Consider the following 11,844-nt stretch of genomic DNA (forward strand, 5'->3'; position numbering starts at 1 on the left):
AGAACACAAAGTGCTTGGACCCGACATCTTGAGGGAAAATTCATGGTTGTGCTATAACAGACGCGTTATTGTATACCAACTGCGTACCCAGTATCGCACCACGTCTGTGTCTTCTGCCATACAATCTCTAAGGTCCTCACAACATAAGGAGCTTAACTCAAGCCCGCTGGGACTTCTTCGAAGCAATTCAACTTTGTATATGTGAAAATGAGCTCAATATTGAATTATGCTACACGCTCCAGTAGGTCACAATCTGTTAACCACTTCAGTACCGGGTGTCATTTTGTCTTGTGTGTGTGTGTGTGTGTGTGTGTGTGTGTGTGTGTGTGTGTGTGTGTGTGTGTGTGTGTGTGTGTGTGTGTGTGTGTGTGTGTGTGTGTGTGTGCATACTGTATATATATATATATATATATATATATATATGTATGTATGTATATATCAACCACAATGCACTTTAATTCTAAGCTATCAACATCGGGAGACCCGATGGAGGTCAACATACAGAAATTAAAACGCAGTACGGCCAAGGACTCGAACCCTGGCTAGCGCGTGACATGTGCTAGGGACTTAACCGATTGCTCCAGATAATCGGTTAAGTCCCTAGCACTTGTCACGCGCTAGCCAGGGTTCGAATCATTGGCCATACTGAGTTCCAATTTCTATATGTTTTCCTCCATTGGGTCTCCCGATGTTGATGGCTTAGAATTAAAGTGCATTGCGGTTGATAAAAATGTATCATTGTTCACTGGAACCCATTCAGTGTTGTACACATATATATATATATTATATATATATATATAACATATATATATATATATATATATATATATATATATCCAATTTTCGCTACAACGTTTTGACTGCAAAGGGGTTAAAAAGAACCTCTTCCGTACCAGGTAGCACCTTCTCTTATATTCTGGCTTACACCTGAATATCAAGACAGCAGGGCAGGACTCGTAGTTGTGGATTTAGATTTGACAAGGAAGAAATAGGAAAGAACTAGTTTACCAACAGTGTTTAACGAATGGAATAGACTTAGTATCCATGTAGCGAGCGCTGAAACAGTTGGTTGTTTTAAGAAAAGATTAGATCAATTCATGGATAGGGATGACAGGTGGTAAGAGACATGGAACTGCTTCGTGTGGGCCTTATGGTCTCTCGCAGTCTCTTCCATTCTCATGTTCTTACGTTCTATGTCCACGGCACACTCTTTGGTAAAGGGGAGCCACCAATGGGCTTAGGTTCCCAACCTCCTTACATTTACAGTCCCCCTAATTACACTGTACAAACAAATTTCAGGATTAAGAAAAAAAACATAGCTCTCATGTGCGTTTTATTATGAAGTTCAGTGTGCTGAATTCAAATTTGATGATAACAAAAATTTCATGCCACGTCCACAATTTTTTGTAAATCGCTGTTTTAATAATTATGCAATTAATAGAGATTTCCAAGGTTCCATAAATGTATTTTGCTCCCAAAGTCAGATTAAATGTCTTCATTGTATTTATTTAATTAATATATAATGAATCGGCATGTTTATTAGCTTTATATGATGTATTAACCTACAATTTATTATTTACTTCTTCTTTTATAAGACGTCTCAGGCGTGTCACGCATCAGGTTCCAACAGAAGTCAGCCAGCATAGCAGGGCTCCATTTTCCCTTGTACCTGTTTTCCATTGACGCTATATCTTGATGGAACCTCTCTCCATGTTCATCACTCACATCTGCTGCATTCTCTGGGAAGAAGGACAGATGAGAATGAAGAAAGTGTATCTTCAGTGACATATATTGCATCCGAGATCTTGGTAGCATTTGATTAGCCTCTCCACTTTTACGCTCTCGCTGGGACTCTTGGTGCTTTCCCAGAAGCCCTTTGCATACATCTTTGAATGCATGCCAGGCCGCTAGCTCAGGTTCATCCATTGTCGCCTCAAAGTCCTCATCATTTATAAGCTTGCGAATCTTTGGGCCTACAAATATACCCTCTTTAATCTTGGCATCACTAATTTTTAGGGAAGATCCCTTTGAGATACTGGAAACATGGCTTGTTATGTTTGCAGTGCTTTGGTAAATTGCTTCATTAGGCCTAGTTTTATATGCAGTGGTGGCAAAATGATTTTCTCCTTCTTAACTAGTGGCTCATGAATTACATTATGGCATCCAAGCGTCATAGATTCCCGAGATGGCCATTCTGAGCGTATATAATGTTCTGATCTGGCCCTACTGTCCCACTTGCAAAGAAAGCACATAAATTTGGTGTATCCATTTTGTAGCCCATTAAGTATGGCTACTACTTTCAAGTCTGCACAAATTAACCACTCATGCTCTTTGTAACTTATGCGGTCTAGAATAAAAGCAAGGTTCTCATATGTCTCTCTTAAAATGACTGAGTAAGCAACTGGAACTGAAGGCATGGTGTTCCCAATGTGCAACAGAACTGCTTTTATGCTGTAAAGGGATCCATCTATGAATAGCCTCCACTCATTGGGTTCATAGGACAGCTCAAGGGCACTGAATAGGCCTATGATATCATTACAATAAGTCAAGTTGTTTTCCTAAGTGAAGAAATCCTGTAGATTTGCAGAAAGCTTCCTAAATACTGTAATTCGAGCTTCTTCATCCAACAGGTGCCATTGTTGCAAACGTGAGGCCAGGAGTTCACTCTGTTGCTTAGTAAGTGTTAGATCACGAACTAGATCATTGAGTTCTGGTTGGGTGATGAGGTGTGGTTTCTTATCAGATTCAAGTTGTGTCGTATACGTTGCATCTTGAGATTCTGAATCGTCTGAGTTGCTCGTGTCATCGCTTGGTAGTTCAGAGGACGGCTGTGGTACAGGAATATCACTTGAATGTAGAACTGGGCGAATAGCAGACTGAAGATCTGGATACACGATAGATTTCTTGCCTTTTCTGTTGCGACCTGCAGGAAAATAAAATAAAATCAGACTAAAAATGGATACTATTGGTTGTGATCACGTGCAAAAATAGTTGGAAGAAGTGCAACTTATTATGTATTTCGATCTTTTTTATTGATACATCTCTTGAAAATATATATAAAAACAGTAAAAAATAAACACTGAACACCCACCTTTAATATCCGTTAAGCAGAAGTAGCAATCTGTTGAGTGGTCCTTTGGCTCCCTCCAGACCATTGGTACGCCAAACATGAGGCCAGGTCCCTTTGCCTTTCACCCAGGCAGAAAGGGAACTTGTACACCTGACACAACATATGTGAGGTGCCCAGCTTTTGTGTCCTGGTCACCCCACTTTACATCCAAAGTACAGCTCATAAAAGTTTCTTTACACGTTGAGTCAACTGTCTCTTGTATTGCCTTAATGTAACTGATCCACATATATAACAAAAACTTGTCAGGCGAATTCTTGCATTCTCTAGCATCTTAACTCTGTATCCTGTTAAGAAAAAAAAACACATAGCTATGTGAAAAATTATATAAATGGTAAAAGCAACAAAAAATACCGTTCAGATAGACATTGCGGGCACTGCTATTTACGAAGAACTGGAGGGTCACAGAAAGAAACGGATGTTATATTCGTGATCTACGCAAAAAATAACTCTAGAAAAGGATAGTCTCATTCCCGTTTTTTTTTCATTGTTATACAGTGTAATCATACACCATCTCCCGTACTCTCACTCAGAAGGTCTGATTAAAGAGAGACTTCTTTGCATAGCACTGACTGCCATCTCACGATTTCGTTCATCCCAGAAGAAGCTGTGACTCAAGATTGTTAAATCCTGTATCGTTCAAGGATATCTGTCCGCTTCAGACATTTTTATTATTATTATTATTGAGCTAAGAAACTGATTTTTTACTGAAAGCCGTGCTTATCAAAATCATTCTGACCAGGTTTCACCAAATTCTATCTTCAGATACTGTACTTACACAATAAAAACCTTATTTTATTGTGCAAAAATAATCCACATTCAAACTGCTACTAGTCACCAACTATTTAGACTTATGCTTTAGCCTTTAAGAAAGTATTGGGCTTGTTCTATTAATATATTCACCCCCCCCCAGAATTTTTTAACTGTTTATTACATAGATCCTTCTAGAAATTCCAATATTCAACGCGTCATAATAAACGATATACAGAATGTAGAACTAAGTATTAACTTGAAAAAAAAATCGTGCAAATAGATAAAAATGTAGTAGTACTTTGAATGACATTATTTTAGGAGAAAATTTCGAGAAAATGTGCTTCAAATTTTACTCAGAGGTTTTTACACTTCAGACATCAATGGAATGGGTGTGCTTCGTGAAATATGCAGATAAATGATTAATAATTCATTATTTAAGTAAATCAAGGCATTCAAAGTGTTTCTAAAGGTAGAGATTAGTGGCCTTCTACCGGTAAATTTCTACCAATCTCTCTCCTCTTCACGCTTCCTCTCTTACTTATGTTTGTTTTTCTCTCCTCTGATTTGATGGTCTAGGCATTTCCAAGACTTGTAAGTGTTTTTAGGTTGTAGGAAACCAAGTCGAAGAAAAAAAACGCGATGCAAAGTAAATGTCAACACAGCCAAGTGGACTACGCGTGCGTCCCTACTCACGTTGTGGCAGGAACTGATGCACTCTCCCTCCTCTCTCACACACATAACACATAGTTGCTGTCAAACACATTATCTAAAAGGACAAACTAATTAAAAGCAGTCAACACTAGATATATGAAGTCATGTGTTCTGATGCCAAGGTTACCAACATGCAATATTTATAGCGAAATGATAATTATTTATAGTAAAATTCGCCGTATCATTTTAAAATTCCGGGACGTCATTGCCACTACTTGATTTTTTTTTTCTTATAATTTTTTATCTTTTACATCTATAACGTGGACCCACGTCCTTAAAGGCTCCTCGCGGATGTTTATCTATCTATAAGGGGGTTTTGTGCAACCCCTGCGCAGTGAAAGCGTGAACACAATCAATGCAAACACAGATTAATTCTGATACAAGACTGTAGTATTAAAAGCACTTCACCACAGCCAAAACATTTCCATTTATCACTTTGAGTAATACAACAACCACATCAGTTTTATTGTCAAAATAGTGGAACCAAACAATAGTAACGTGTGTGCGTGAATATGTATGGGGATGTGTACATATGTATGTGCATGTATGTGCGTGCATTTGTGTGTGTGTATTCACTTGGTCTTTGGATCACGTGTTGGACTCGTGATCGACAGCTATTTCCCTCCTGGAAGAGAGCTCAGAGCTCGTAGGTCCGATCTATGGGTAATGCTATGACCTTGCACACACACACACCCCCAACTCCCCGCCCACGAGAGTTGGAGTAACACCCCTCAGCGCTGCGATACTGATATTATTTCAGCCCCGGGCGAGGGTCGAACCCGGACCTCCGTAGTGGCAGGCCAGAGCTCTAACCACAGCGCCATGAGAGGTGTGTGTGTGTGTGTGTGTGTGTGTGTGTGTGTGTGTGTGTGTGTGTGTGTGTGTGTGTGTCTGTGTGTGTGTGTATGTGTGTGTGTGTGTGTGTGTGTGTGTGTGTGTGTGTGTGTGTGTGTGTGTGTGTGTGTGTGTGTGTGTGTGTGTGTGTGTGTGTGTGTGTGTGTGAGAGAGTGTGTGAGGGGTGCGTGCGTGCATGCGCGAGCGATCCTTGTTTACATTCCCCACTGCATTCAAGATTCACTTCGGGCGCCCTCTCCTCTCGCTGCCCATTTAGGGCGAGGTGTACCTGTTGCCAGGTCCCTCCGGGACGCATCGCCCCGTCACCACTCTACGGCAAGCCCCTCTTCGCTCGCTAAGAGCCCCATCCCGAATTCAACTAATGGCTCTTCTCGGAAAGGCGTGGAGGAGACCCTTTGTAGGCTTTGACTTTCGCACCAATAAGTTTCCTTTGTACGCATTCTTTACGTCTCAGAGGCAGCCAACTCCGTGGCATTTTCCTCTCGTTATAGTTGGCGCCAAGCCATTTCATTCACCTCCGTACAAGTCTCTCGGTAGTTAAAGTGGCCTGTCTCAATTCCTATCGTGACGAAGTTTAGCTTTCATTCTGGCTTCCCTCAAGACGATTCTATTCATCCCGCTGGTTCCTCCCCGATAGAAGCCCACCTCGAGATGCCCCTTGCGCACCAGGTGGCACTTCTACTACGGTCACCGCTAGGCTATTCTATTCATTTCCGGGTCACCTCCTTAGCATCGAAGGGGCCAAAGGCCTCCTTTATAAATCCATTACGTGCCAGAAGGCCCTCTCCTTTTCCTCTAGGTGCCTTCCACTTACTCTCATCTCCATTTTTTTTTTTTTTTTCAATTCTCGTGCCGTGCCTTCGTGCCATATTTAATCGTCCCTTGGGTTGTGCCACATTTAATCGCCTCCTGTCATCCATTATTATAAGAGCGCAGCTAGCGCCATCCCGTGACGCCATCTTCTTTTTATGACGCCGCGGTGGCACCTTTCGTGCTCTCGCGGGTGTGCTGACGCCACGATTAATTCCTTCTCCGAGATTTACGGCTTCATTCGTGGTGGTGGCCGAGGGGACGAGGGCGCCGGCGTCTGAAAATGAGGAGCTACGTGGAGGGCGGTCTGACTTCTGTTGCAGACTTAACAAATGACGACAGTGAGAGAAGAAGACCCTGAACTCGAAATGGTATTCATGTCGACTCAACATTCGATGGCGAGAGGAGTTCCGGCGGAACATTGATTCTGTGTGAGGTATGGGGAAGGGCGGGGAGGAGTTGAGTGGGGTTGAGGGGGGGGGGATTCAAGGGGGGGGTGTAATGGGGGGTTGTGTGCTGACGGTGTGGTACGGGCACTGAAGGGTTCGGAGCTGCCATCGTAAAGGAATGGTGGAATCGTCACAGCAAAAGCCATGGTTGTGGTGATAACAATGACAGTGATGGTGACGATGATCGCGAGGATAACGATGATAACACAAGGGATGGCGAATATGACAATGAAAAACTATGGCTTATTACCATAGCGACGACGATGCGAATACCAATGATGACAACGATGACGCCGTCATAATCGTCGTCGTCATCGTCATCGTTGTTGTCGTCACTATCATCACCATCATCATCATCCTGAGCAAACTCTAACCGTCATCAAACGACTGAAAACATTTTTCCCGTAGTTAAGCTCAGTTACGAAGAGTTCGCGTGTTTTTATGACAAGCACAACTACGACTTGGGGGGGAAAAAAGGAAACAGATTTTGAAACTTTATCCTAAAAGTTATCCTGAGTGGTTAGTCATTATGCAAACGACCTTAGTCTCCTCACCAATTATTTTAATGTAATTAAACATGAATCATGTCTATATAGAACAAACACGGCTATTGAATAAAGACAGTTATTTATATATGGCATAAAATCCTCATTAAAAAATTGAAAAAAGTGAGATTGAGGAAATGACTGTTGACACACACACACACACACACACACACACACACACACACACACACACACACACGTACAAACACCGACATGCACACACACACAGATGCATGCATACTCCGAATATGTATGTACACGCACAAGCTCACTCATACGCACACACCCCACACACGCACAGACGCGAAAACACACGTGCACATATCCGCACGCATACACACACATACACACACACACACACATGCATACAAAGGAGCACTTGCACGCGCAACGTTTGTATTTATGAGATAATACACACGAGATGTTTAGCGGTTTTACCACATGGCGTATAATTTAGTGAATTTACGACTGCAGGCACGCAACAAGGCGTTGAGGTCGTTGGCGAGGTGTGCAAAGCATCAAGATTTGGCTAATGGGAAGAAGAGAACAAGTACGCATCCACCCGGATCCCCGACGTCATTCCCTGCGTTGTCATCCTCCTCCTTCAGTCCCTTAGTAGAAGAGAACAAAACCCAGTGTGTGAAATTTTGACAAATGGATTGATTTGCTCTGCCACTGGAACTCGAGTCATTGGCTGTGTGACCGATTACTACTTGGCCTACAAAGTACAACGGCAGCGTCATTGCCTTGTAGTAACCAGTCGCACAGCCAATGTTTCGAGTCCCAATGGTAGAACCAGTTCATCCAAAACCCAGTTGACATTTTACTGATATTACTTTTCTTACACTTGATCATGAACAAAATACTGTAATATGTGATATTACAATGTAATATGGTACGAATTCCCTCCGCTCTGTGTGCTGTATGTGTTCAATGTGCCTTCTTTTTTTGAATTGTGTATACTGCTTTCAAACAGGTTCCCTATATTACAATAAGCTATATTCTATGATACTGCTGTTAAATTACGAAGAAACGTGCAAATAAGAAACATTTGGACCTATATCAAAACTGAATGAAAAATAACAAGTATATACAACAAATAAACAAAGAATTAAAAATAAAAATAAACGAATAAACAAGTAAAAAAAGTATTTCTGTTTTGATATTTCGAGCCTGCACAACTTTTGCCAAAACTTTATTCCATTAAATAAAAAGTTGTTCAGCCAAAATGTCTCACCCAGTTTACCCCCTCAGCCGTGGGAAACCTCAAGCAGCCATAGAATTAACTCTGAACCATTTAAAAGCATAGGCGGAACTCGCCTTCGTGCACTCGTAGTAAAACCTTTACATTAAAAAAAAAAAAAAAAAAAGTTAACACGACCGCAATATTTCTTGACCACTTTTCCTATCAACTTCTTCAGTTTGGCAGCAGATGCCCCGCTGACGTGTGCAAACCTCGTTTGTCGTGGTGGTGTAGGGCGCCCTGCCCGAGACCCTTTCAATACTTCGTTTCCCCTGCAACGAATTTTTTTTTCCTCCTCCTCCTCCTTCTTCTTCTTTTAAGGAAGTAATGCCCCGTTTCCCTTACTTGCTCTTCACACAAGACCTGCGTCTGAATCTGTATACGTCGGTGTGTCTGTCCCTTTTCCCTTTCATATTTTTCCTGTTCAATCACTCTCTCTCCCTTTGTTTCTGTTCCTCTCTCCCTCTCTCTCTCCTCTCACTCTCTCTTCTCTTTCACCCTCCCCCTCTCTCTCTCTCTCACTCTCTTTCTTCTCTCTCACACTCTTCTTTTTCACTCTCTCTTTCACCCTCCCTCTTTTTTCTCTCTTCTTTTTCTTCTTTCATTATCTTTCCCCCCTCTCTCTCCTGCCTCTCTCTCACTTCTCACTCTCTCTCTTTTTCCTCGCTCCCTCACTCTTTCCTCTCTTTCTCCCTCTCTCTTTCCTCTCCCTCTCTCTTTCCTCTCTCCCTCTCTTTCATCTCTCCTTCTTTCTCTCTCTTTCACACAAACACACTTCATCTCTCTCACTCCGTCTTTCACTTATAACTCTCACTCTTTTTCCTCTCTCCCTCTTTCTTCTCTTTATCCCTCTCTCTCTCTGTCACACCCACACCCACACACACTCTCACACTCCCTCTTTCACTCTCCTCTCATTCTCTCCTCACTCTCCCTCTCTTTTTCCTCTCTCCCTCTTTCTTTTTTCTCCCTCTCTATCTTTCTCACTCACTCACTCTCTCACTCACTCTCTCTCTCTCTCTTATAACTCTCACTCTTTTTCCTCTATCCCTATTTCTTCTCTTTGTCACACACACTCTCACACTCCCTCTTTCACTCTCCTCTCTCTCTCCTCACTCTCCCTCTCTTTTTCCTCTCTCCCTCTTTCTTTTTTCTCCCTCTCTCTTCCCCCCTCTCTCTCTCTATCTTTCTCTCTCACTCCCTCTCTCCCTCACTACCTCTCTCATTCCCTCCCTCTCTCTCTCCCTCTTTCTTTTTTCTCCCTCTCTCTATCTTTCTCTCTCACTCCCTCTCTCTCTCTTATAACTCTCACTCTTTTTCCTCTATCCCTCTTTCTTCTCTTTATCCCTCTTTCTTTGTCACACACACTCTCACACTCCCTCTTTTACTCTCCTCACTCTCCCTCTCTTTTTCCTCTCTCCCTCTTTCTTTTTTCTCCCTCTCTATCTTTCTCTCTCACTCCCTCTATCTCTCACTACCTCTCTCTCTCACTCACTCTTTCACTCTCCTCTCTCTCTCACTCACTCTTTCACTCTCCTCTCTCTCTCTCACTCCCTCTTTCACTCTCCTCTCACTCTTTCCTCTCTCTCTTCTCTTTCTCCCTCGATCTTTCCTCTCTTTCCTATCTCTACCTCCTCTTTCCCTCTCCCCTCCCTCTCTCTCTCCCCCTCTCTGTTTCTCTCTCTGTCTCACACACACTCTCTCTTTCCTGTCTCTCCATTTTCTTTCTCTCCCCTCCCTCCCTCCCTCTCTCTCTTACTATATATATATATATAATATATATATATACGTATATATATATATATATATATATATATATAATGTATATATGTATATGTACAGGGGTTGGACAAAATAATGGAAACACCTTGAAAAATCAACAAAATATATTTTAATATGGTGTAGGTCCACCTTCTGCGGCAATTACAGCCTCAATTCTCCGAGGTATTGATTCATACAAATTGTGAATTGTTTCCAAAGGAATTTTAACCCATTCTTCAGTTAAAAAACCCTCCAGTTCTTTTAGAGATGATGGCGGCGGAAATCAACTTCTTACTTGATTCTCTAAAATCGACCATAAAGACTCAATAATGTTGAGGTCTGGGGATTGTGGTGGCCAGATGAGATGCTCAACTTCATTAGAATGTTCCTCATGCCATTCTTTAACAATTCTAGCTGTATGGATTGGGGCATTATCATCTTGAAAGATGGCGTTCCCCTCCGGAAACAGTTCTTGAACCATAGGATGAACTTGGTCGCCCAAAATTCCTAAATAGTCTCGGCTGTTATTTCTTCCAAGAAGGGAAATCATTGGCCCGGCGGATTTCCAAGAAATAGCACCCCAGATCATCACAGAACCCCCGCCATGGTTTACGGTTGGGAGAAGGCAGTCTGGATGAAACGCTTCTTTCGGCTGTCTCCAAACGTACACTCGGCCGGAGGTCGGAAATAAGGAAAACGATGATTCGTCAGAGAAAATCACATTTTTCCACTGCTCGAGGGACCAATTCTGGTGGTTTCTACACCACTCTAAACGCTTTCTAATTGCAGCTCTTCCGTGGAATCTAAATTTGTGCAGCACCCGACGAACAGTTTTTTGTGTAACTGGGTTCTATAGGTGTTCATTGAGCTCTGCAGTGATTTTAAATGCCGCGGTCTTACGATCCTTTCAAAGAATTCGATTTAGAGTCCGACGGTCTCTCTCAGAAAACTTCAACTTTCGGCCAGACCTGTGGTTTGCCGAGAACATTTTTTCCTTCTCTTTCAAAGGCAATCATTACTTTTGAGACAGTACCTCTTGAAACACCAAGCAATTCAGCAGTTTTCGTTATACTAGCGCCTGCCACACGAGCGCCAACAATTTGGCCTCTTTTTAAAGTCCAAGAGGTCTCCATTTTTATGGGGTCGGACCAATTTCTTTTAATATCGGATAATATTTATTTTAGACAAACATTTCAAATAGCAAAACTAATATACAAAAAAAAAAAAAAACATAAAAAAATGTCAAGTTTTGATTATTTAAAACATGTTCAAAGATTATGATGCCAAAATGTTAGGTGTTTCCATTATTTTGTCCAACCCTGTATATATATATATATATATATATAAATATATATATATATATATATATACACAAATATATACATATATATACATATAAATATATATACATACACAAATATATATGCATATATATATACATGAATATATATATATATATATATACATATATATACATATATATATACACACAAATATATATACATATATATACAAATATATATACATATATACACAAATATATATACATATATACACAAATATATATATATATATATATATATATATATATAT

The sequence above is a fragment of the Oratosquilla oratoria genome, chromosome 2 (assembly GCF_046742065.1).
Source record: "Oratosquilla oratoria isolate Oo_2021 chromosome 2, ASM4674206v1, whole genome shotgun sequence".
Lineage (NCBI taxonomy): Eukaryota > Metazoa > Arthropoda > Malacostraca > Stomatopoda > Squillidae > Oratosquilla > Oratosquilla oratoria.